Genomic DNA, 23,335 nt, shown 5'->3' on the forward strand with positions numbered 1-23,335 from the left:
AACTAGAAAATATCATCCTTAGTGAGGTAAAGCAACCACAGAAAAACACTCGTGGTATATACTCACTGATGTATGGATATTAGCCCAAGATGCAATGCACAGACCACATGAAACTCAAGAAGGATGACAAAAATGCAGATGTTTCCCTCCTTCTTGAAAAGGGGAACAAAAATATCCCATAGAAGGGGATAGGGAGGCAAAGTTAAGAGCAGATACTGATATATATGTATACATATCCACCAAAACTAGATAAAATCGATGAAGCTAAGAAGTGCATGCTGACAGCAAACCACTGAACTGAGAACTGGACCCCATTGGAGGAATTAGAAAAAGGACTGAAAGAGCTGAAGGGGGTTGCATCCCCATAAGAACAACAATGTCAACCAACCAGAGCTCACAGGGACTAAACAACTACCCAAAGACTATACATGGACTGACCTATGGCTCTAACTGCATATGTTGCAAAGGATGGCCTTGTTTTGCACCAATTGAAGGAGAGGTCCTTGGTCCGGCTTAGGTTGTCCCCCCAGTGTAGGGGATTTTTGGGAGGTTGGGAGAGGGGGCTGGAAGGGCAATAAGGGAAACACCCTTATAGAAAGGGAGTAGGAGGGGTTAGGGTGCTGATGGACTTAACAAGGGAATAACACTTGAAATATATATAAGAAATACCCAATCTGAAAAATGGAAAAATAAATAAATAAATAGGAATAAATAAATAAATAAATTTAGTATGGTCCAGAGAACCTCAAAATGCATTAACAGTGTGCATTTTTTCAGGACGTTAACTCAAATAAAGCATTGATCACTTTGTTTTGTTTATATAGCTCTCATTAAAAACCGTGTGTTTAAAATATTTTCTTTATTTATCACAAACTCTCTATTTATTATTCTACTGGAATTTTAAAAGTTGGGTACGATTACTCAAATTTATTGTTTTCTCTTGACATGGGCATCTTTTAATATTAGGACCCAAGAGACATAGAAAAACAGATATGTGCATTTGTACCTAATCTGGTCTATAGGTGCAGTTCTAAGAATTTTTGGCTACATCCAGTAAATCTGTTACAAAAATCCAAAACCAAAACAAAGCAAAAAAATAAGACTAATGCCAAATATATTTCTTTTGATTAAATATAAAAATTTTGAGTTACTTCTTTCAAAAAACACACAAAATTTGAAATTGCCATTATTTGTAAAATTCACATGGAAAAGGTTTCGAAATTAATCAAGAGAACCAACCAGGGACTAAACCACTACCCAAGGAACTATACATAGATTGACCCTGGGCTCCAACCTCATAGGTAGCAATAAACAGCCTAGTAAGAACACCAGTGGAAGGGGAAGTCCTTGGTCCTGCCAAGACTGAACCACCGAGTAAATGTGATTGTTGGGGAGAGGGCGGTAATGGGGGGAGGATGGGAGGGGAACACCCACAGAGAAGGGGAGGGGGAGGGGTGAGTTGGATGTTGGCCGGGAAACCTCGAAGGGGAAAAACAATCAAAATCTAAATAAGAAATACTCAAGTTAATAAAGATGAAAAAAAAAGAATCAATAGAAAAAATATTGAAAATCGTATTTAAAATATACGAAGGAAAAAGAATAATCACAAATGAAAAGATATAATATGCAGTCAGTGATAAGTTGGTATTAGCCCAAAAGCTTGGAATACCCAAGATACAATTCACAGACTATATATGAAGCTCAAGAAGAAGAAAGACCAAAATGTGGATTCTTCAGTCTTCATTGCAAGGGGGATCAAAATACTCACAGAAGGTAGAGGGTGGGAGGGAGTTGGGAGGAACAGATGAATGGGAGGTGAAAAAAAGGGGCAGTATTAGTTATCACAGGAGATAGTCATGATATACAGCATGTCAGGAATTTGAACAGAGGTGTGTAGCAATGGGAAATGGGAAACTGGGGGTAGCCACCAACAAGTCGTAGATGCCAGGAAAAGCAAGAGGCTCCCAGTACCTAACAGGGATGAGATTAGCTGAAATGCCCAAAAAAGTTGTGGGAGAGCCTGTAGAAACCATATCCAGAGGTTAGGGAAGGGAGATGGGTTCATCCACCCTTCTCAAACTTTTATCCTAGAATTGCTCTTGTCTACAGGAAATTCTTAGACAAAGAGAGGAACCGTGACTGAAGGAAAGGCGTTTGCATCAGACACAGGGTCTCTTGTCATTCTTGGGCACGGCTCCCTCCCGCTTTCGCCACTGTCTCCAATAGCGCAAGCCGCACCCTCCGGAACTGGGCGTGCCCCGGCTCCAATAGTGCAAGCCTCCACACTCTCCCAAACTGAGCGGGGCGGTGGAATTCAGACTTTGCATTGGTTCCATACTACTTTTGTTGTTGTTTCTTCGGCCTGTATATATCTGGTATTGAGTTTACATTAGATTTTGCACTGAATTTTGAGTATATTTGTCACAGCCTCCAGGGTCCCCTGCAGTCTTTCACCCCCTTGTCAGACACTTCTGGGTCCCTTGCAGCTTTTGACACCTGCTGAGCCCTGCTGATGCATGTGGAAACCTTTTGTTCCTAACTTAGGAACAGCCTGGCCCAGTAGCCCTGGGCAATGGTCAATTGATGGTCAATTCGTTCCTGCCTTTTGTCTTCTCAGTCTTTTGTTTTTGAGATATAGGCTGCTTCTCCTGGATTTCTCCCTAGTAAATTTGGGGCATGTACTTGGTCTTTTGTTACCAAAGTCTTGAGCTGGGGTTTCCCATTGTGCTTCCTAGATTTTTCCACCTGGTCATCTCTTGGATTATATATTTGTAAAAAAAAATGGTACAGAATTGACATTCTTTCTTAACACACACACACACACACACACACACACACACACACACAAACAAACAAAAAAAGAAAAAAACAAAAACAAAAAAAAAAAAAAAAAAAAAAAACAGGTGTGTGTGTGTTTTTTAATCCTGCAGGTTTACGCCAGGTTCTCGGTGCCCTGTTAGTGTGGGCATTGACAAATGGAGGTCCCACCAAGATTGGGAAAGAGAAGGTCTCCTGACGGGACGTTCTGGGAAGCCATCTGGCAAAGAAGGAGGGAAGTATTGGGGTAAGATGCATTAGAAAAGGCCTCAGGGCCTCAGTGATTTGGGCTAGCTTAAGTAAAACTTGTAATAAAAAAGAGACAAGGTAATGGTAATGTATTTTTGTGTATGTGTTCTTTTAGAGTTATGTTTTAGTCTTTGGACCTTGACTATTTATAGGATTTGGCATTTCTAATTAATGCTTATGTTTAGGTAAATAAAGCTTGTGGGGGGCTAGAGAGATTAACAAGATTAAGTACTGTTCTTTTATAGGCCATTTAAGAACTCAAACTGGATTACTTGGACCCCTTAGCCAGGGAGGGCAATGATACCAGAAAGATTATAGGCCTTACATAAGAACAATTAGTCAAACAATCTCATTCCTTAATAGCTAGAGACAATAATGTGGTATACAAGACAAATTATAAATACAAGTCCTCAGTGTCCTCAATTTCCTTCTGTATCACATAATGGTATTAATCCTTGAGGACTTATCCTAATATATAATATCTTAACAATATTGTAATAAATAAAATGGGGAGTTATATCACTGTATGGTATACAATTATTTAAATAATGCTTTTTATTTCAATTTTAAAATTTGGATGCCAACGAACTCTGAGTGTTTATTGTACCCTACAACCAGGCATACTTCTGCCTAGGTGAAATGGAAGGCTCCACTGTTTGGCATATGGGATGATCCTGCATGTTTGTGTTTTTCCTACAGGATGTTGCAGAAGTGTGCTAGCTGCCAGAATGGCTGGTGAGACATGCTGATCCTGGGAGGATGAAGAATAAGCTCTTGTGATTCAGGTCTCTGGGGTCATTCCTGTGCCCCTGGAGAAAGATGGAGAATTCCCCCTCATCTTTTGTTGTTACAGAGATTTTGGCATTGCTACAGTCATTGTTATTGCTGCATGACCTGTCCCACCATGGCCTGCACTTCAATACTCTTTCTCCCCAGTAAATTTGGGGCATGTATTCGGTCTTTTGTTATGGAAGTCTTGAGCCAGGGTTTCCCACTGTACTTCCTAGATTTTTGCACCTGGTGAACTTGGGATACATATTCAGAAAATAACGGTACAGAATTGACATCCTTTCTTAACATGAACAACCTGTCTGTGTGTGTTTGTGTGTGTGTGTGTGTGTGTGTGTGTGTGTGTGTGTGTGTGTGTGTTTAAATCCCACAGGCTTATGCCAGTTTCTCGGTGACGTGTCAGTGTGGGCATTGACATATATTTTTATTAAATGGCCAATTTTTGAATGTTTTTCCCCCTTTGGCTTCCTGTTTCTTCTATTGCCTGATTGACCTGTGGTTTTGTTGAGCAATGAATTTTCAGGACTACTGGAATGCCTTTGATGGGGTATTGCAGCTTGCATGATGTCTAGGGTTTTGAATGACAATATTGCCTCTGGTTCAAGTACCTGTGTGGCATCTTATGTTCCTAGTAAGGAATAACCTCCAATAAACAGAAGTCCTTTGCAAAAGTTGTACACTAAACTAAGGAGCTTATGAGATGGGTTAAATTTGGAGGCTACTTGGAAGACTCAGTTCCCTAGAATGGCCTTGGTCTTTGGTAAAACATCTGAACTGTAAGCTGAATTAGTTATCGTATTTTTTGAAATTGAGTATTTTCATTGATGCTTTGGCAATGAATTATATGTACACAAGACAGTTCTATCATATTCATGCTATTTGTTATCCACCTAAAACTTTTAGATCTATTTTCTGAAGCCTAACTACTCCCAATCTCATATAACATATGATTTTTATAATCATCAATTCAATATCTACTGTCCGTATATTCATAGATGGGTAAGGTTTCTCCTGGTGACAGGGTAAGGCCACACTCTTATGGAAAGCAGCCATTTCCAGCCCAATAGTCATGAACTCAAACAGCTCTTCAGTAATTCTTGGCATGGCATGAACTCCTCCATCATGATAGAATGTTGACTTGCCTGATATTCGTGTGTGTGTGTGTGTGTGTGTGTGTGTGTGTGTGTGTGTGTGTGTGTCTTATGCAAGCAACCACAGCTGTTATGAGTTCATGAGTGCAGTGGTTCTGTCATAGCCAGTAGATACTACTTTCCTCTGTGTTTCCTCACATCTGGCTCTTTGAATATGTCCAAACATTTCTTTTTCAATATGACTGTGCAAATGTTTCAGAGAGGTTCAGTTGAGGGCAAAAGATACTTGGCGAATCTGGATGCCATCCCATAGGCTGATGTAACTCTTAATTAAAAAAAAAAAAGAACTGAGCACAGGAATCCACAGCTCTACTGCCTAACTGTGAATTCAGTGTTATCACATATCATATTTTCCTCTCTTCACAAATTTATCTCCTATGTTACCATGCTGTACCAAACTGCAGATTCAGGATAAAAGAAACCATTTATTTCTTTGAGTATTTATTTTTCAGGTATCTTGTGAGAGGAACCAGAAAAATAAGTTAAACTGCTGAATCTGAATTGTCCAGGCAAGGCAATACAGTACATGGTTCCTGACCCTGAAAAAGAGCTAGTAGGGTCTGGGCCACCATGAGTATTGATGGTCACAACTATGGCTACTCCAAACCTGATTTCTAATGTCTTTAGTACATATAACCCTATGCTCTGTTCTCTCACCTTAGTACTGGATGACATCATTATGGTCATTGTAGCAATGAGACATGACTTTCTCTTGAAATGATAATCAGACACTCTTTCTAACTTAGCCACTCATGATCTCCTGGCATTCTTTTCCAGAAGATTGTTTATTGGTTATTTTAAATTCATCTCCAGACTCATGATGACAGAATCTCCACAAAAGTCTGAAGTAACTTTTAAATACCCTAGTCCTGAGTTTCTATCAGAAAACAAAACAAAACAAGAATAGAAGTGAAAATTACTTGAGAAACTCAAAAAAGTAATTAGTAATCAGAATTGGAATTTTCTTATCAGTCCTTGGAACACAAAGTGTATGGCAGAAAGACATACTGAAAAAATAGGTCTTCAGTAGTAACAAATTATAGCCTTGCCACCGGAGAGCCCTTCTCTAATATCCAGCATCCTAGACAATCTCAAAATGTCATGATTTTTGGGGTCCAAAGTCACTCAGAATAAATGGCTAACTGAAGAGACTATTACCATATCAAAGAGGATGCTGACTTTTAGAATCTTACAGCATTGCAAGTACATCTTTCAGAGTTCTAGCTCTTCTCAGTACTTCTCACTCCAGTCTCATAAATCTCTCTAGAAGCAGACTTTCATTTCCCTTTCCTCAACTTCTCTTTCTATGTAACACATCAATGTTATCCCTGTGTCACTGGGATCCTGTTTCTTCTTAGCATTTTTTTTCTTGGTTCTTCTCATGTGATTTTTGGATTATATTTCTTTACCCACCTTCTTGTTTTCAATTCTTTTCTTAATCTCCATACCTTTCTTCTTTCATGTACCAGAAATGTGTACTGACCATATCAATGTACAATTTTCTCTCATTGCCTTTTACTCTTGCAGATGCCTCTGCATGTTCTGTCCTTCATATCAACAATACCCCCCAATAAAAGAAATAGATTAACAAACTGGATACGCAACGAGGACCCTGCATTCTGCTGCTTAGAGGAAACGCACCTCAGAGACAAAGACAGACACTACCTCAGAGTGAAAGGCTGGGAAACAACTTTCCAAGCAAATGGTCAGAAGAAGCAAGCTGGAGTAGCCATTCTAATATCAAATAAAATCAATGTTCAACTAAAAGTCATCAAAAAAAATAAGGAAGGACACTTCATATTCATCAAAGGAAAAATCCACCAAGATGAACTCTCAATCCTAAATATATATGCCCCAAATACAAGGACACCTACATACGTAAAAGAAACCTTACTAAAGCCCAAAACACACATTGCACCTCACACAATAATAGTAGGAGATTTCAACATCCCACTCTCATCAATGGACAGGTCATAGAAACAGAAATTAAACAGAGACGTAGACAGACTAAGAGAAGTCATGAGCCAAATGGACTTAACAGATATTTATAGAACATTCTATCCTAAAGCAAAAGGATATACCTTCTTCTCAGCTCCTCATGGTACTCTCTTCAAAATTGACCATATAATTGGTCAAAAAACTGGCCTCAACAGGTACAGAAAGATAGAAATAATCCCATGCGTGCTATCAGACCACCACGGCCTAAAGCTGGTCTTCAATAACAATAAGGGAAGAACGCCCACATATACGTGGAAGTTGAACAATGCTCTACTCAACGATAACCTGGTCAAGGAAGAAATAAAGAAAGAAATTAAAGACTTCTTAGAATTTAATGAAAATGAAGGTACAACATACCAAAACTTATGGGACACAATGAAAGCTGTGCTAAGAGGAAAACTCATAGCTCTGAGTGCCTGCAGAAAGAAACAGGAAAGAGCATATGTCACCAGCTTGACAGCACACCTAAAAGCTCTAGAACAAAAAGAAGCAAATACACCCAGGAGGAGTAGAAGGCAGGAAATAATCAAACACAGAGCTGAAATCAACCAAGTAGAAACAAAAAGGACCATAGAAAGAATCAACAGAACCAAAAGTTGGTTCTTTGAGAAAATCAACAAGATAGATAAACCCTTAGCCAGACTAACAAGAGGACACAGAGAGTGTGTCCAAATTAACAAAATCAGAAATGAAAAGGGAGACATAACTACAGATTCAGAGGAAATTCAAAAAATCATCAGATCTTACTATAAAAGCCTATATTCAACAAAACTTGAAAATCTGCAGGAAATGGACAATTTCCTAGACAGATACCAGGAACCGAAGTTAAATCAGGAACAGATAAACCATTTAAACAACCCCATAACTCCTAAAGAAATAGAAGCAGTTATTAAAGGTCTCCCAACCAAAAAGAAACCAGGTCCAGATGGGTTCAGTGCAGAATTCTATCAGACCATCATAGAAGACCTCATACCAATATTTTCCAAACTATTCCACAAAATTGAAACAGATGGAGCACTACCGAATTCCTTCTATGAAGCCACAATTACTCTTATACCTAAACCACACAAAGACCCAACAAAGAAAGAGAACTTCAGACCAATTTCCCTTATGAATATCGATGCAAAAATACTCAATAAAATTCTGGCAAACCAATCCAAGAGCACATCAAAACAATCATCCACCATGATCAAGTAGGGCTTCATCCCAGGCATGCAGGGATGGTTTAATATATGGAAAACCATCAACGTGATCCATTATATAAACAAACTGAAAGAACAAAACCACATGATCATTTCATTAGATGCTGAGAAAGCATTTGACAAAATTCAACACCCCTTCATGATAAAAGTCCTGGAAAGAATAGGAATTCAAGGCCCATACCTAAACATAGTAAAAGCCATATACAGCAAACCAGTTGCTAACATTAAACTAAATGGAGAGAAACTTGAAGCAATCCCACTAAAATCAGGGACTAGACAAGGTTGCCCACTCTCTCCCTACTTATTCAATATAGTTCTTGAAGTTCTAGCCAGAGCAATCAGACAACAAAAGGAGGTCAAGGGGATACAGATCGGAAAAGAAGAAGTAAAAATATCACTATTTGCAGATGATATGAGAGTATATTTAAGTGATCCCAAAAGTTCCACCAGAGAACTACTAAAGCTGATAAACAACTTCAGCAACGTGGCTGGGTATAAAATTAACTCAAATAAATCAGTAGCCTTCCTCTACACAAAAGAGAAACAAGCCAAATAAGAAATTAGGGAAACGACACCCTTCATAATAGACCCAAATAATATAAAGTACCTTGGTGTGACTTTAACCAAGCAAGTAAAATATCTGTACAATAAGAACTTCAAGACTCTGAAGAAAGAAATTGAAGAAGACCTCAGAAGATGGAAAGATGTCCCATGCTCATGGATTCTCAGGATTTATATAATAAAAATGGCCATTCTACCAAAAGCGATCTACAGATTCAATGCAATTCCCATCAAAATACCAATCCAATTCTACAAAGAGTTAGACAGAACAATTTGCAAATTCATCTGGAATAACAAAAAACCCAGGATAGCTAAAACTATCCTCAACAATAAAAGGACTTCAGGGGGAATCGCTATCCCTGAACTCAAGCAGTATTACAGAGCAATAGTGATAAAAACTGCATGGTATTGGTACAGAGAAAGACAGATAGACCAATGGAACAGAATTGAAGACCCAGAAATGAACCCACACACCTATGGTCACTTGATTTTTGACAAAGGAGCCAAAACCATCCAATGGAAAAAAGATAGCATTTTCAGCAAATGATGCTGGTTCATCTGAAGGTCAACATGTAGAAGAATGCAGATCGATCCATGCCTATCACCCTGTACAAAGCTTAAGTCCAAGTGGATCAGGACCTCCACATCAAACCAGACACCTCAAACTAATAGAAGAAAAACTAGGGAAGCATCTGGAACACATGGGCACTGGAAAAAATTTCCTGAACAAAACACCAATGGCTTATGCTCTAAGATCAAGAATGGAAACAAATGGGATCTCATAAAACTACAAAGCTTCTGTAAGGCAAAAGGACACTGTGGTTGGACAAAACGGCAACCAACAGATTGGGAAAAGATCTTTACCAATCCTACAACAGATAGAGGCCTTATATCCAAAATATACAAAAGAACTCAATAGTTAGACTGCAGGGAGACAAATAACCCTATTAAAAAATGGGTTCAGAGCTAAACAAAAGAATTCACAGCTGAGGAATGCGAATGGCTGAAAACACCTAAAAAATGTTCAACATCTTTAGTCATCAGGAAATGCAAATCAAAACAACCCTGAGATTTCACCTCACACCAGTGAGAATGGCTAAATCAAAAACTCAGGTGACAGCAGATGCTGGCGAGGATGCGGAGAAAGAGGAACACTCCTCCATTGTTGGTGGGGTTGCAGACTGGTACAACCATTCTGGAAATCAGTCTGGAGGTTCCTCAGAAAATTGGACATTGAACTGCCTGAGGATCCAGCTATACCTCTCTTGGGCATCTACCCAAAAGATGCCCCAACATATAAAAAAGACACGTGCTCCACTATGTTCATCGCAGCCTTATTTATAATAGGCAGAAGCTGGAAAGAACCCAGATGCCCTTCAACAGAGGAATGGATACAGAAAATGTGGTACATCTGCACAATGGAATATTACTCAGCTATCAAAAACAACGACTTTATGAAATTCGTAGGCAAATGGTTGGAACTGGAAAATATCATCCTGAGTGAGCTAACCCAATCACAGACATGGTATGCACTCATTGATAAGTGGCTATTAGCTCAAATGCTTGAATTACCCTAGATGCCTAGAACACATGAAATTCAAGACAGATGATCAAAATGTGAATGCTTCACTCCTTCTTTAAAAGGGGAACAAGAATACCCTTGGCAGGGAATAGGGAAGCAAAGATTAAAACATTCACAGAAGGAACACCCATTCAGAGCCTGCCCCACATGTGGCCCATACATATACAGCCACCCAATTAGACAAGTGGATGAAGCAAAGAAGTGCAGGTAGACAGGAACCGCAGGTAGATCTCTCCTGAGAGACACAGCAAGAATACAACAAATACAGAGGCGAATGACAGCAGCAAACCACTGAACTGAGAACAGGACCCCGTTGAAGGAATCAGAGAAAGAACTGGAAGAGCTTGAAGGGGCTCGAGACCCCATATGTACAACAATGCCAAGCAACCAGAGCTTCCCTGGACTAAGCCACTACCTAAAGACTATACATGGACTGACCCTGGAATCTGAACTAATAGGTAGCATTGAATATCCTAGTAAGAGCACCAGTGGAGGGGGAAGCCGGGGGTCCTGCTAAGACTGACCCCCCGGGGAAGGTTGGGGGGGGGGCGGAAAGGGGGGGAGGAGGGGGAGGGGAACACCCATAAAGAAGGGGAGAGGGAGGGACTAGGGGATGTTGACCCATGTAAACCGGGAAAGGGAATAACATTTCGAAATGTAAATAAGAAATACTCAAGTTAAAAAATAAAATAAAAACAACAACAACAACAACAACAACAACAACAACAAAAACAACAATACCTGTTCTTCTAAATGATAACTTGGTGTGGTCCTCTCCATATTTTCATTAAAAATGTCCAAGTATTATATGACATGGTAGAGTGGAGAGGTCATAGATCTGTGTCCATCAACTTCAGGCTGTGGTCCTCTACCTGTGGAAGGACGTGGGAGCATTATCCTTATGTGACTGATGGCCAGAAATCTATGGAGGACTGAGGCTATTTGGCAGGAGTCTGTTGCTCTGGGAGTCAGTTGAGATTCCCTACCATCTCTTCAGGGTCACTGGTGTTTCTATCCTTAGCTCAATCAGGAACCAGATTATCTTTCATGGATTCATACCCTTCCACAATCCTTTCCTCATACCCTTTCCCCTTTTCCTCTGAGCAGGTGAAATTACTTATGCATTCACCCACTTTGCACTTCAAGTATCTGTGAGGCTGGGAGCTTCTTCTCCCACTGAGACCAGACAAGGAAGTGCAGCTAGTAGAACATATCCCACATACAGGCTTCCTTTGAGAAACCCTCACTCCACTTGCTCAGGTGCAAAATGATGGTCAAGCTGCATTTTTGCTACATTTGTGCAGTGAGATCTAAGTCCAGCCTGTATATGTTCTCTGGTTGGTGGTTCAGACAATGTGAGACATAAGGGGCCAGATTAGTTGACTCTGTTGATTTTCCTATGGAGTAATTTCCCCTTCAAGGTCTCCCAATCCTTTCTTCTTTCTGTGCTTTGTATGAGTGTGGCTAAGTCAATATTGATTTTCACTGAAGAAATCCTCCTTTACTTAGACTTCAGGTGGATTTTACTAAAGAATTTAAAAAGAACAAACATATGTGTCTGTTTCTTACTGACATAAAATGTGGTTTATATGGAAAGATTTCTTTTAAAAACTTTAGATTAATTAATTAGTTAAATAATCTTAAGGATGATATGTGGTTCTGTACCTCACATTTAAAACTTAAGGTCTTTTAATGGATATTACTACTAAAAGAAAAAAATACAAAAAAATTACATCCTAAAAGTAGACAGTATCAAAAGGAAACTCTGGATACATAGTAAATCATATGTACACAGTATGTAGACAATGGGGTGTTTCAACTACCAGCAAGTAGTCTCTATATACAGTGGTTACATTCTACAAAGGCACAAGAAGGATCCAGGGAGCAGAAAGGTAGCAAGAAGTAGCAAAAAGTAGCCTCCACTATAAAGAACACTGTTTACCTGAGCAGGAAGATCTTTCCACAAAGCAGGGTATAGATCCTATTATACAATCTCATGTTTTAGACTGTCACTTAAAGAACTTAAACAGAAATAATGTGCCCTACTCCCTTGCTTCTTCAGGCTGTTGTTTCTACAATCTTAATATGAAAAGTAAGACTCAACTCTTTTGTGATAAAAATTAATTGGGGATTTCCTCCCCATCTTAGATCATTTAGTCTCAAAATAAAAGACACTATATATATATATATATATATATATATATATGCCTTAACAACACTAGAGCTGAGCAATTATTAAAAACCTGTGCTATTTGTCTTCTTCCCTAATGATAACACTGATTTAAAACTTGCCATGTTCCCTCTGAGCTGCAGCTACTCCAACTGTCCTGCCCCCATCACCATGTTCTAAAATTTTCCTTGTCCCATGTAGTATTCTACAGTCTCTTCCCTCTCCTCTTCTCTTCATGGTCTCTATTCACACCCCAGGCTCAGGAACCAAGGCTCTAACTACCCCTCTTTTACTCAGCTTTAGGCTAAAAGATTCTTTATTAACCAAAATATTTTTTTAAATTAAGGAGCAAGGCGTACATGAGGATATCCCTAAAGTTGAAGCAAACACATCTTGGGGGCAGTATTTAACATTTTATAGTACACTGCAAAATATGAAACCTGAGCACCACTGAAACAAAATTGTATGTCCTGCAGAGAATCAGTTTGTCTCTTTTGAGATTGTGATCTGACTCAGGTTACCCAATAAATAAATTTATTATTTTCTGGCCTCTTAACACACACAAATAAATGTTATTTTCATTAGAACTCTGTATCCATAACAATTAATACTTGAATGATTAAGAATTACATTAACAATTTTGATGTAAAAATACTCAAACTTTTCACGAACCCAATCCAAGAACACATTAAAAAGATCATCCATAATATTCAAATAGGCTTCACTCCAAGGATGCAGGTTTCCTTCAATATACAGAAATCTCTCAACATAATCCACTATGTAAACAAACTAGAAGGAGAAAAAAGACATGATGTCATTAGATGCTGAGAATGCATTTGACAAAATTCAACACTGATTCATAATAAAAGTCTTGGAGAGGTCAGGAATTCAAGGCCCATACCTAAATACAGTAAAAACAATATACATCAAAGCAATAGCCAACATCAAACTAAACGGAGAGAAACTTAAAGCAATCCCACTAAAATCAGGGAGTAGACAAAAGCTTTCTACTCTCTCCTTCCTTATTCAATATAGTAAGTAAAGTACAATCCAGAGCCATAAGACAATAAAAGGAAGTCAAAGGCATACAAATTAGAAAGGAAGAAGTCAAAATATTACTATTTGCAGATGATATGACAGTATACTTAAGGGACCCCAAAAGTTCCATCCAAGAACTACTAAGTCTGATAAAAAAAAACTTCAGAAAAGTGGCTGGCTATAAAGTTAACTCAAACAAATCAGTAGCCCACCTCTACTCAAAGGATAAACAGGCTGAGAATGAATTAGGAAAATGACACCCTTCACAATAGTCACAAATTACAAAAAATATCTCGGTGTGACTTCAAATGAGTGGAAGAACTGCATGAAAAGAAATTCAATTCTCTGAAGACAGAAATTGAAGAAGATACCAGAGGATGGAGAGATCTACCATGCTCTTCAATAGGCAGGATTAATATAGTAAATATGGTCATTTTGTCCAAAACAATCAACAGATTCAATGAAATCCCCATCAAAATTCTAACACAACTCATTTTAGAATAAGAAAGAGCAATTTAAAAATTCATTTGGAATGACAAAAACCCAGGATAGCAAAAAAGTATCCTCAATGATAAAAGAACTTCTTGGGGAATCACCATCCCCGACCTCAAGCTATAGTACCGAGAAATAGTGATAAAAACTGTATTTTATTGTTACACAGACAGGCAGATCGATCACTGCAATAGAATTGAAGACCCAGAAATGAACCCACATACCCATGGCTACTTGATCTTTGCCAAAGGAGCTAAACCATTCAATGGAATAAAGATAGCATTTTCAACAAATGGTGCTGGTTCAACTGGAGGTCAGCATGGAGAAGAATGCAAATCGATCCTTTCTTATCATCCTGTAAAAAGTTTAAGTCCAAGTGGATCAAGGACCTCCATACCAAACCAGATACACTCAATCTAATAGACAAAAAAATTGAAGAAGATTCTCCCACACATGGGCACGGGGGAAATTTTTATGAATAAAACACCAATGACTTATGCTCTAAGATCAAGAATCGACAAAGGAGACCTCATAAAACTGCAAAGCTTCTGTAAGTCAAAGGATATTCTCTTTAGGGCAAAATGGCAACTAACAGATGGGGAAAAGATCTGTAGCAATCCTACATCCAGAATATATAAGAAACTCAAGAAGTTAGACTCCAGAGAGCCAAATAACCTCATTAAAAATGGGACATGTAGATTATTAAAGAATTCTCAGCTGAGGAATACTGAATTGCTGAGAAGTAACTAAACAAATGTTCAACAACCTTTGTCATCATGCAAATGCAAATCAAAACAACCATGAGATTCCACCTCACACCTTTCAGAATGGTTAAGATCAAAAACTCTGGTGACAACAGATGCCGGAAAGGACGTGGGTTAAGAGGAACACTCCTCCATAGTTTGTGAGATTGCAAGCTTTTCAACCACTCTGGAAATCATTCTGGAGGTTCCTCAGAAAAATGGACACTGTACTAGCTTAACAATCCATTTATACCACTCCTGGGCAGATACCTAAATGATGCTCCAACATAAAAAAGGACACATGCTTTACAATGTTCCTAGCAGCCTTACTCTTAATAGCTGGAAGCTGGAAAAAACAAAACAAAACAGATGTCCTCTATCAAAGGAATGGATACAGAAAATCTATCAAAAACAGTTCCTTCATGAAGTTCACAGGCAAATGAATGGAACTGGAAAATAACATCCTGAGTGAGGGAACTCAATTACAAAAACAAACAAACAAACAAACAAACAAACAAAGAACACATGAGATGCCCTCATGGATAAGTGGATATTAGCTCAAAAGCTCAAATTACCCAAGATACAATGCACAAACCCCATGAAGCTCAAGAAGGACAAACAGAGTGCAGATGTTTCAGTCCTTTTTAAAGAGGGAAGCAAAAATATTCATAGGAGGCGATATGGGGCAAAGTTTGGAGCAGAGACGGAAGGACATTCAGAGCATGCCACAACTGGGGATCCAGCATATATATATATCCACCAAAACTAGACTATATTGATGAAGCCAAGAAGTGCATACTGACCGGATCCTGATATATCTGTTTCATGAGAGGCTTATCCCACAGTGAGACAAATATGTAGGTGAATGCTAGCACCAAACCATTGGACTGAGTACAGGGTACCCATTGGATGAGTTAGAGAAAGGATGAAAGGAGCTGTAGGGTCTTGCAACCCCACAAGAACAACAATATCAACCAACTAGAGCTCCCAGGGACTAAACCAATGCACAAAGACTGCACATGGACAGACCCATTGCTCCAGCTATCTGTGTAGCATAGGATGGCCTTGTTGGTCACCAATGGGAAAAGAAGTCCTTGGTACTCCCAAGGCTGGACCCCACTTCCCCAGTGTAGGGTAATGTTAGTGTGGGGATGTGGGAAGAGATGTGGTTAGAGAGGGGGAATACCCTTATAGAAGAAGGGGGAGGAGTATGAGATAAGGGGATTTTAGAGAGGACACCAAGAAAGGGAATAACATCTGAAATATAAATATAAAATATACAATAAGAAAAAAGAATTACTTTCACATCATATTGCCTTTATATTACCTTGGAGTAAAGTTGGAAAAAAATTGTACATATAAACTCAAGGAACCAATTATAGAGAGTTGGAGCAAATCATTTCCCATGAGTTCTTGGAATGCTCCATATGTTTATAGATGGTATAAACATTCGATGCTAATCAATACCCTATGCAGAAATGAAGATGATAAGGATGCTCAAAACATTGTTGATAATGTTGATATATTTAATAAGTGCAAACAATAAACCTATTAACATCAACATAGGTACATATATTCAAGCAAAACATCCATAGCCCCTTGAGCTGGAAACAACTTTGGGCCTGTCACCAGACCTCCATTTTCTAAGGCATCTCACCACTTCCATCCCTGCAGTTCATACACACAGCAATAATTATGGGTCAGAGTTTTGATTGTGACTTGATGCCCTGTCTTCCTGATCTACAAATTCCCTCTCACCACTGTAAGATATTTCATCTATGGTCCATCCATTTGAATCCAGGTCTCTAGTACATTCTAGAAAATCCCCCCAACCTCCTAAATCCTGAAGTTGCCTGTTTCCATTCTTTCTGCTGGCCCTCGGGGCTTTATTCCTTATCCTTAACCCATTTCCAGATCTGGATACCCTCTTCTCCAACCCCACTTCCCCTTTCCTTCACAGGTCCCTTCCTACCCACTTGTGACTGCTTCCTTCTCCCTCCCAGGTAGGACTGAGGTGAGTTGTTGAAGTTTTTGAGTTCTATGGACTAAATCTTGGGTATTCTGTACATATCTTCTTTGGCTAACATCCACATATTAGTGAGTATATGCCATGTGTGTACTTTTGGAAACTTTCTAGTTCCATCCATTTACCTACAAAACTAAGATATTCTGTTTCTTAATAACTGAGTAGTATTCCATTGTGTAATATACCACATTTTGTTTTATTTATTGGATATTTTTAATTCACATTTTAAATGTTATCTCCTTTCATGTTTTCCTGGCCATAAGCTCCCTATTCCATCCACCTCCCTTCTTCTATAAGAGCATTCCCATGCCTAGCCACCCCCTTCCCATCACCCCTGACATTTCCCTGCCTTGAGGGGGCATCAAGTCTTAGAAGGAACAAGGGCTTCTCCTCCCATTGGTGTCCAACAAGGCCATTCTCTGCTACATATGCAGCTGGTGCCATGGTGAACCACAGTTTGTCCAAAGCTTTCTCAGCATCTAATGAAATGATCATGTGGATTTTTTTCTTTGAGTTTGTTTATAGAGTGGATTATGTTGATGGATTTCCATATAATGAACCATCCCTGCATTTCAGGGATGAGCTCTACTTGATCATAATGAATGATCATTTTGATGTGTTCCTGAAATCATTTTCTGAGAATTTTTTTGAGTATTTTTGCATCAATATTCATAAGGAGAATTGGTCTAATGTTCTCTTTCTTTATAAGGTTTTCATGTGGTTAAGGTACAAGTGTAATTGTGGCTTCATAGAAGGCATTAGGTAGTGTTCCTTCTGTTTCTATTTTGTGGAATAGTTTGGACAGTATTAGTATTAGGGCTTCTATGAAGGTCTCAGAATTCTACACTAACCTCATCTGGTCCTAGACTCTTATCGGTTGGGAAACTTTCAAGAACTGCTTCTATATCTTTAGGAGTTATAGTACTACTTACATGGTTTATATGATCCTGATTTAACTTTGATACATGTTGTCTGTCTAGAAAATTGACCATTTTATTGAGACTTTCCAGTTTTGTTGAAAATAGGCTTTTGTAGTAGGATCTGATGATATTTTCAATTTCCTCACCTTCTCTTATGTCTCCCTTTACAGTTCTTATTTTGTTAATTGGGATATTCTTTATGTACACTCTGGTTAGTCTGGCTAAGTGTTTATCTATCTTGTTGATTTTTCAAAGAACCAGCTGCCGTTTTCCTGATTATTTCTATTGTTCCTTTTGTTTCTACTTGGGTGATTTCAGATCTGAGTGTGATTATTTCCTGACATCTACTCCACATGGGTGAATATGATTCTCTTTTTTCTAGAGCTTTGAGGGGTGCTGTCAAGCTGCTACTGTATGCTCTCTCTAGTTCATTTTCGGGAGGCACTCAATGCTCTGAGATTTCCTCTTAGACTTGCTTTCACTTTGTCCCATAAGTTTGGATAGGTTTTGCTTTCATTTTTTTTGTTGTTGTTATTGAAAACCAGCATTAGTTTGTGGTGATCTGATAAGATGCTTGGGATAATTTTAATCTTCTTGTATCACTTGAGGCCTGTTATATGGTCAATATGGAGAATATGGAGAAGGCACCATGAAGTTTTGAGAAGATAGTATATTCTTTTGTTTTAGGATGAAGTATTCTGTAGATATCTGTTAAATCCATGTGGTTGATATTTTCTGTTAATTTCTCTCTTTCTCTGTTTAGATTCAGTTTCCATTATCTGTCCATTGATTTTAGTGGGGTGTTGAAGTCTCCCACTATTATTGTGTGAGATGAAATGTGTGATGTGTCCTTCCTTAGCCTGTTTGACAGTTTTTGATTGAGTTGATATTAGAATATTAACTCATGCTTGTTTCTTGGGACCATTTGTTTGGAAAATTGTTTTCCAGCCTTTTTTTCTGAGGTAATGTCTGTCTTTGTCACTGAGTTATGTTTCCTGTATGCACCACAAATCTGGGACCTCTTTTCCTATTCAGTCTGTTAGTCTATGTCTTTTCATTAGGGAATTGAGTCCAATGATGTTGAGATTGTAGGGAATAGTGATTTTTGCTTCCTGTTATTTTCGTTGTTAGATGTGGAATTATTTTTTGTGTTTCTATTCTTTGGTTTCATTACAAGGAGATTACTTTCTTGCTTTTTCTAGGGCATGGTTTCCCTCCTCATGTTGGAGGTTCCCATCTATTATCCTTTATAGGGCTAGATTTGTAGAAAGATATTGTGTAAATTTGGTTTTGTCATGGAATATCTTGGTTTCTCCATCTATGTTAATTCAGAGTTTTACTGGACACAGTAGCCTGGCCTGGTATTTGTGTTCTCTTAGGGACTGTATTACATCTGCCCAGGATCTTCTGTCTTTCACAGTCTTGGGTGACATGTCTGGTATATGTTTATAGGTCTGACTTTATATGCTACTTTATATTTTCCCCTTAACTCTTTTAATATTCTTTCTGTTGTCTGCATTTGAATTTTTGAATATTTTGTGACAAGAGGAATTTAATTTCTGGTACAATCTATTTGAACTTCTACAGGATTCTTGTTTGTTTATGGGTATCTCTTTCTTTAGGCTAGGAAAGTTTTCTTCTATAATTTTGATGATGATATTTACAAGACCTTTAACTTAGTAATCTTTGTCCTCTTCTATACATATTATCCTTAGCTTTGATCTTCTCATTGTGTCCTGGTTTTCCTGAATATTTAGGGTTACAAGCTTTTGGTGTTTTACATCTTCTTTGATTGTTGCGTCAATGTTTTCTATGGTATCTTCTGCTTCTACCTCTTGTATATTTTGGAGATGCTTGGGTCTGTGACTCCTGATTACTTTCCTAGGTTGTCTATCTCCAGGGCCGTCCCCCTTGTGCTTTCTTTATTATTTCTATTTCCATTTGAAGATCCGGAATGGTTTTGTTCAATTCCTTCTCCTGCTTGGTTGAGTTTTTCTGCAATTCTTTAAGGGAATTCTGTGTTTACTCTTTAAGGGCTTCTACTTTTTGCCTGTATTGTCTTGTATTTCTTTAAGGGAGTTATAATGTCCTCATTAAAGTCCTCTATCTTTATCATGAGATGAGATTTTAAATCAAAATCTTGCTTTTCTAGTGTGTTGGTATACCCAGTATTTGCTTTGATGGGAAACCTGGGTTCTGATGATGCCAAGAAGTCTTGGGTTCTGATTCTTATGTTCCTATGCTTGCCTCTGTCCATCTGGTCATCTCTGGTGTTAGCTGATCTTGTTATTGTGACAGTGACTTGACACTCTTGTAAGCCTCTAAGCACCTGGAGGCCAGTATTCCCTGAACCTGATATGGGTACAGAGAACTGTGTCAAAAGGGTCAACTTCAAGAGCAGGAAAAAAAAAAAAAAAAAAAAAAAAGGATTCTGTCCCAACTGCAACTAAATTCCTGTGACCTGAGGGTTCCAGGCGAGTCCCTCAGAGCAGATGTGGTGGTCTTACCTCTGCTTTCAAATTTGTCAGCACTCCTGGAGACTGGCTTTCAGCTATGCGATTAGGCAGAAACTGGAAGCATCCTGTCTCTTACTGCTCCCAAGTTCCTGTATTCAGCGATTTCCATGCAGTTACCTCTTGGGCCAGGAATGTGAGCAGAAGTGGTGGTCTCCCCTGAGCTCTCAGGATTCTCTGAACCTCTGACAGTCCAGCTCTCTCCCCCATGGGATATTTGTATAGAGACCTGTAACTGTGGTACCAGGACAGCTCTGGGCCAAGGCAGAAATTGGAAATATCATTTCCCAGATGGCTCCTGGATTCCTGTGTCCTGAGGGTATCCCTTGGAGCAGAAGTAGTGGTCTTACATCTGTTCTCAGGCATGTCAGAGCTTCTGAAGACTGACTTTCAGCTCTGGGAACAGGCAAAGAACTGTATTGTTGTTCTTATGGGGTACCAACCCCCTACAGTTTCTTTAATACTTTCTCTAATTTCTCCAATTTGGACCCTAATCTTAGATCAATGGTTGGCTGAGAGCATTTGCCTCGGTATTTGTCATGATCTGGCAGAACCTCTCATGAGACAGCCATATGAAGTGACATGTTAGCATGCACCTCATGGCATCTCAAATATTGACTGGTTTTGTGGTTGTATGTATATGGGTTGGAGCACCAGGTGGTGCAGTCTCTGAATGACTATCCCTTCGGTTTCTACTCCAAAGTTGATCTATGTATCTCCTCCTATGAATATTTTTGTTCCCCATTCTAAGAAGAAGAAAAGAATCTGCACATTAGCTATCCTACTTCTTGAACTTCATGTGGTCTATGCATTGGATCTTGGATAATCTTTCTGTTTCTACTTGGTTGATTTCAGCTCTGAGGTTAAATGTTACATATCTTCTACTCCTCTTGGGTGTATTTGCTTCTTTTTTCTTCTAGAGCTTTCAGTGTGCTCTTAAGTTGTTAGTGTATAGTTTGGTCAATTTCTTTTTGGAGGAGCTCAGAGCTATTTGTTTTGTCTCTTATCACTGCTTTCATTGATTTCCATAACTATGTCTATTCTGTATATTCATTTTCATTAAATTCAAAAGTCTTTAATTTATTTATTTCTTCCTTGACCAAGTTATCATAGAGTAGAGTACTGTTAAGCTTCTGTGTGTGTGTGTGGGGGGGAGTCTTCCTATTTTTTTCATTTTTATTGAAGTCCAGCCTTAGTCTGTGGTGATCTGATAGATGTATTAGATTATTTCTATCTTCTTGTATCTGTTGAAGTCTGTTTTGTAACTGATAATATGGTCTATTTCGGAGAAGGTACCATGAGGTGCCGAGCTGAAGGTACATTTTGTTGTTTTAAGATGAAATGTTCTATAGATATCTGTTAAATCCATTAGATTCATAACTTCTGCTAGTTTCACTATGTCTCTGTTTAGTTTCTGTTTCCATGATCGACCATTGATGAGAGAATGGTGTTGAAATCTCAGACTGTTGTGTGTGGTCCAATGTGTGTTTATAGCTTTAGTAAATTTTATTTTATAAATGTGGGTACATTTTCATTTGGAGCATAGATATTCAGAATTGAGAGTTAATCTTGGTAGATTTTTCATTTGATGGAGATGAAATATCCTTCCTTATCTTTTTTGATAACTTGTTTTAAAGTCAAATTTACACAGTATTAGAATGGCTGTTTTGTAACTGATAATATGTTATGTAACTAAAAATTGTTTCTTGGGACCTTTTGCTTCTGAAAAATTTTTTAGCCTATTACTGTGAGGTAGTGTCTGTTGCTAGGCACTGAAGTGCCTTTCCAGTATGCATCAAAATGCTGGCTCCTGTTTACTTCTTCAATCTGTTAAACTATGTCTTTCTATTAGGGAATTGAGTCCATTGATGTAAAGAGATAATAGGAAAACCATTTGTTGATTCCTATTATTTTTGTTCTTAAATTTGGAATTATGCTTGTGTTGCTATCTTCTTTTGGGTTTGTTTACAGATTACTTTCTTGATTTTTCTAGGGTATAGTTTCCCTCCTTGGGTTGGAGTTTTCCATGTATTATCCTAGGTAGGGCTGGATTTCTGGAAAACATTGCATAGAATTGGTTTTGTCATGGAATATCTTGGTTTCTCCATCTATGTTAATTGAGAGTTTTGCTGGATATAGTGGCCAGGGCAGGTATTTGTGTTCTCTTAGGGTGTGTGTGACTTCTGCCAGGATCTTCTAGCTTTCATAATCTTTGTTGGGAATTCTGTTGTAATTCTGATACTTCTGCCTTCACATGTTATTTGACATTTTTCCCTTACTTCTTTTAATATTCTTTCTTTGTTTTGTGCATTTGCTGTGTTAACTCTTATGTGAAGGGAGGAATTTCTTTACTGGTCCAATCTCTATGGAGTTCTGTAGGCTTCTTGTATGTTCATGGGCATCTCTACTTTTAGGTTATAGAAGTTTTCTTTTGTAATTTTTGAAGATATTGACTGGCCCTTTAAGTTAGGAATGTTCTATTCTATACACATTATCCCTACGTTTTTCCTTCTCATTGTATCCTGGATTTCCTGGATATTTTAGGTTAGAAGTTTATTTTTTTTTTTAAATTTCCTTTGACTGGTATAGAAATGTTTTCTTTGGTATCTTATACATCTTAAATTATCTCTTCTATCTTTTGTATTCTGTTTGTGATGCTTGCAGCTATTACTTCTAATCTCTTTCCTACTTTTTTTTATATATATATCCAGTGTTTTCTCACTTTGAGATTTCTTTGTTGTTTCTGTTTCTGTTTAAAAATTCTGGATGATTTTATTCAATTCCTTCACCTATTTGGTCGTGTTGTTCTGTCATTATTTAAGGGATATTGTGTTTCCTCTTTAGAGCCTTCTAGTTGCTTACCTGTGTTCTTCTCTATTTTTATAAGAGAATTATTTATTTCCTCCTTAAAATCTTCTATTATCATCATGAGAAGTCATTTTAAATCAGAATCTGATTTTTCCAGTGTTCTGAGGCATCCAGGGCTTGCTGTGCTGGGAGACCTGGGTTTTGCTGATGCCAAATAGCCTTGGTTTCTGTTACTTAGGTTCTTGCCATTTGTCTATCCCTGATGAAAGTTGTATT

General features: G+C 38.3%; 1 pseudogene; it reads right to left on the bottom strand.

The window, feature by feature from the left end:
* Positions 1-2,159: 2,159 nt before the first annotated feature.
* Positions 2,160-23,335, bottom strand: part of LOC116907817 — a 49,131-nt pseudogene continuing 27,955 nt past the window's right edge.

The sequence above is a fragment of the Rattus rattus genome, chromosome 1, assembly GCF_011064425.1.
Source record: "Rattus rattus isolate New Zealand chromosome 1, Rrattus_CSIRO_v1, whole genome shotgun sequence".
Classification (NCBI taxonomy): domain Eukaryota; kingdom Metazoa; phylum Chordata; class Mammalia; order Rodentia; family Muridae; genus Rattus; species Rattus rattus.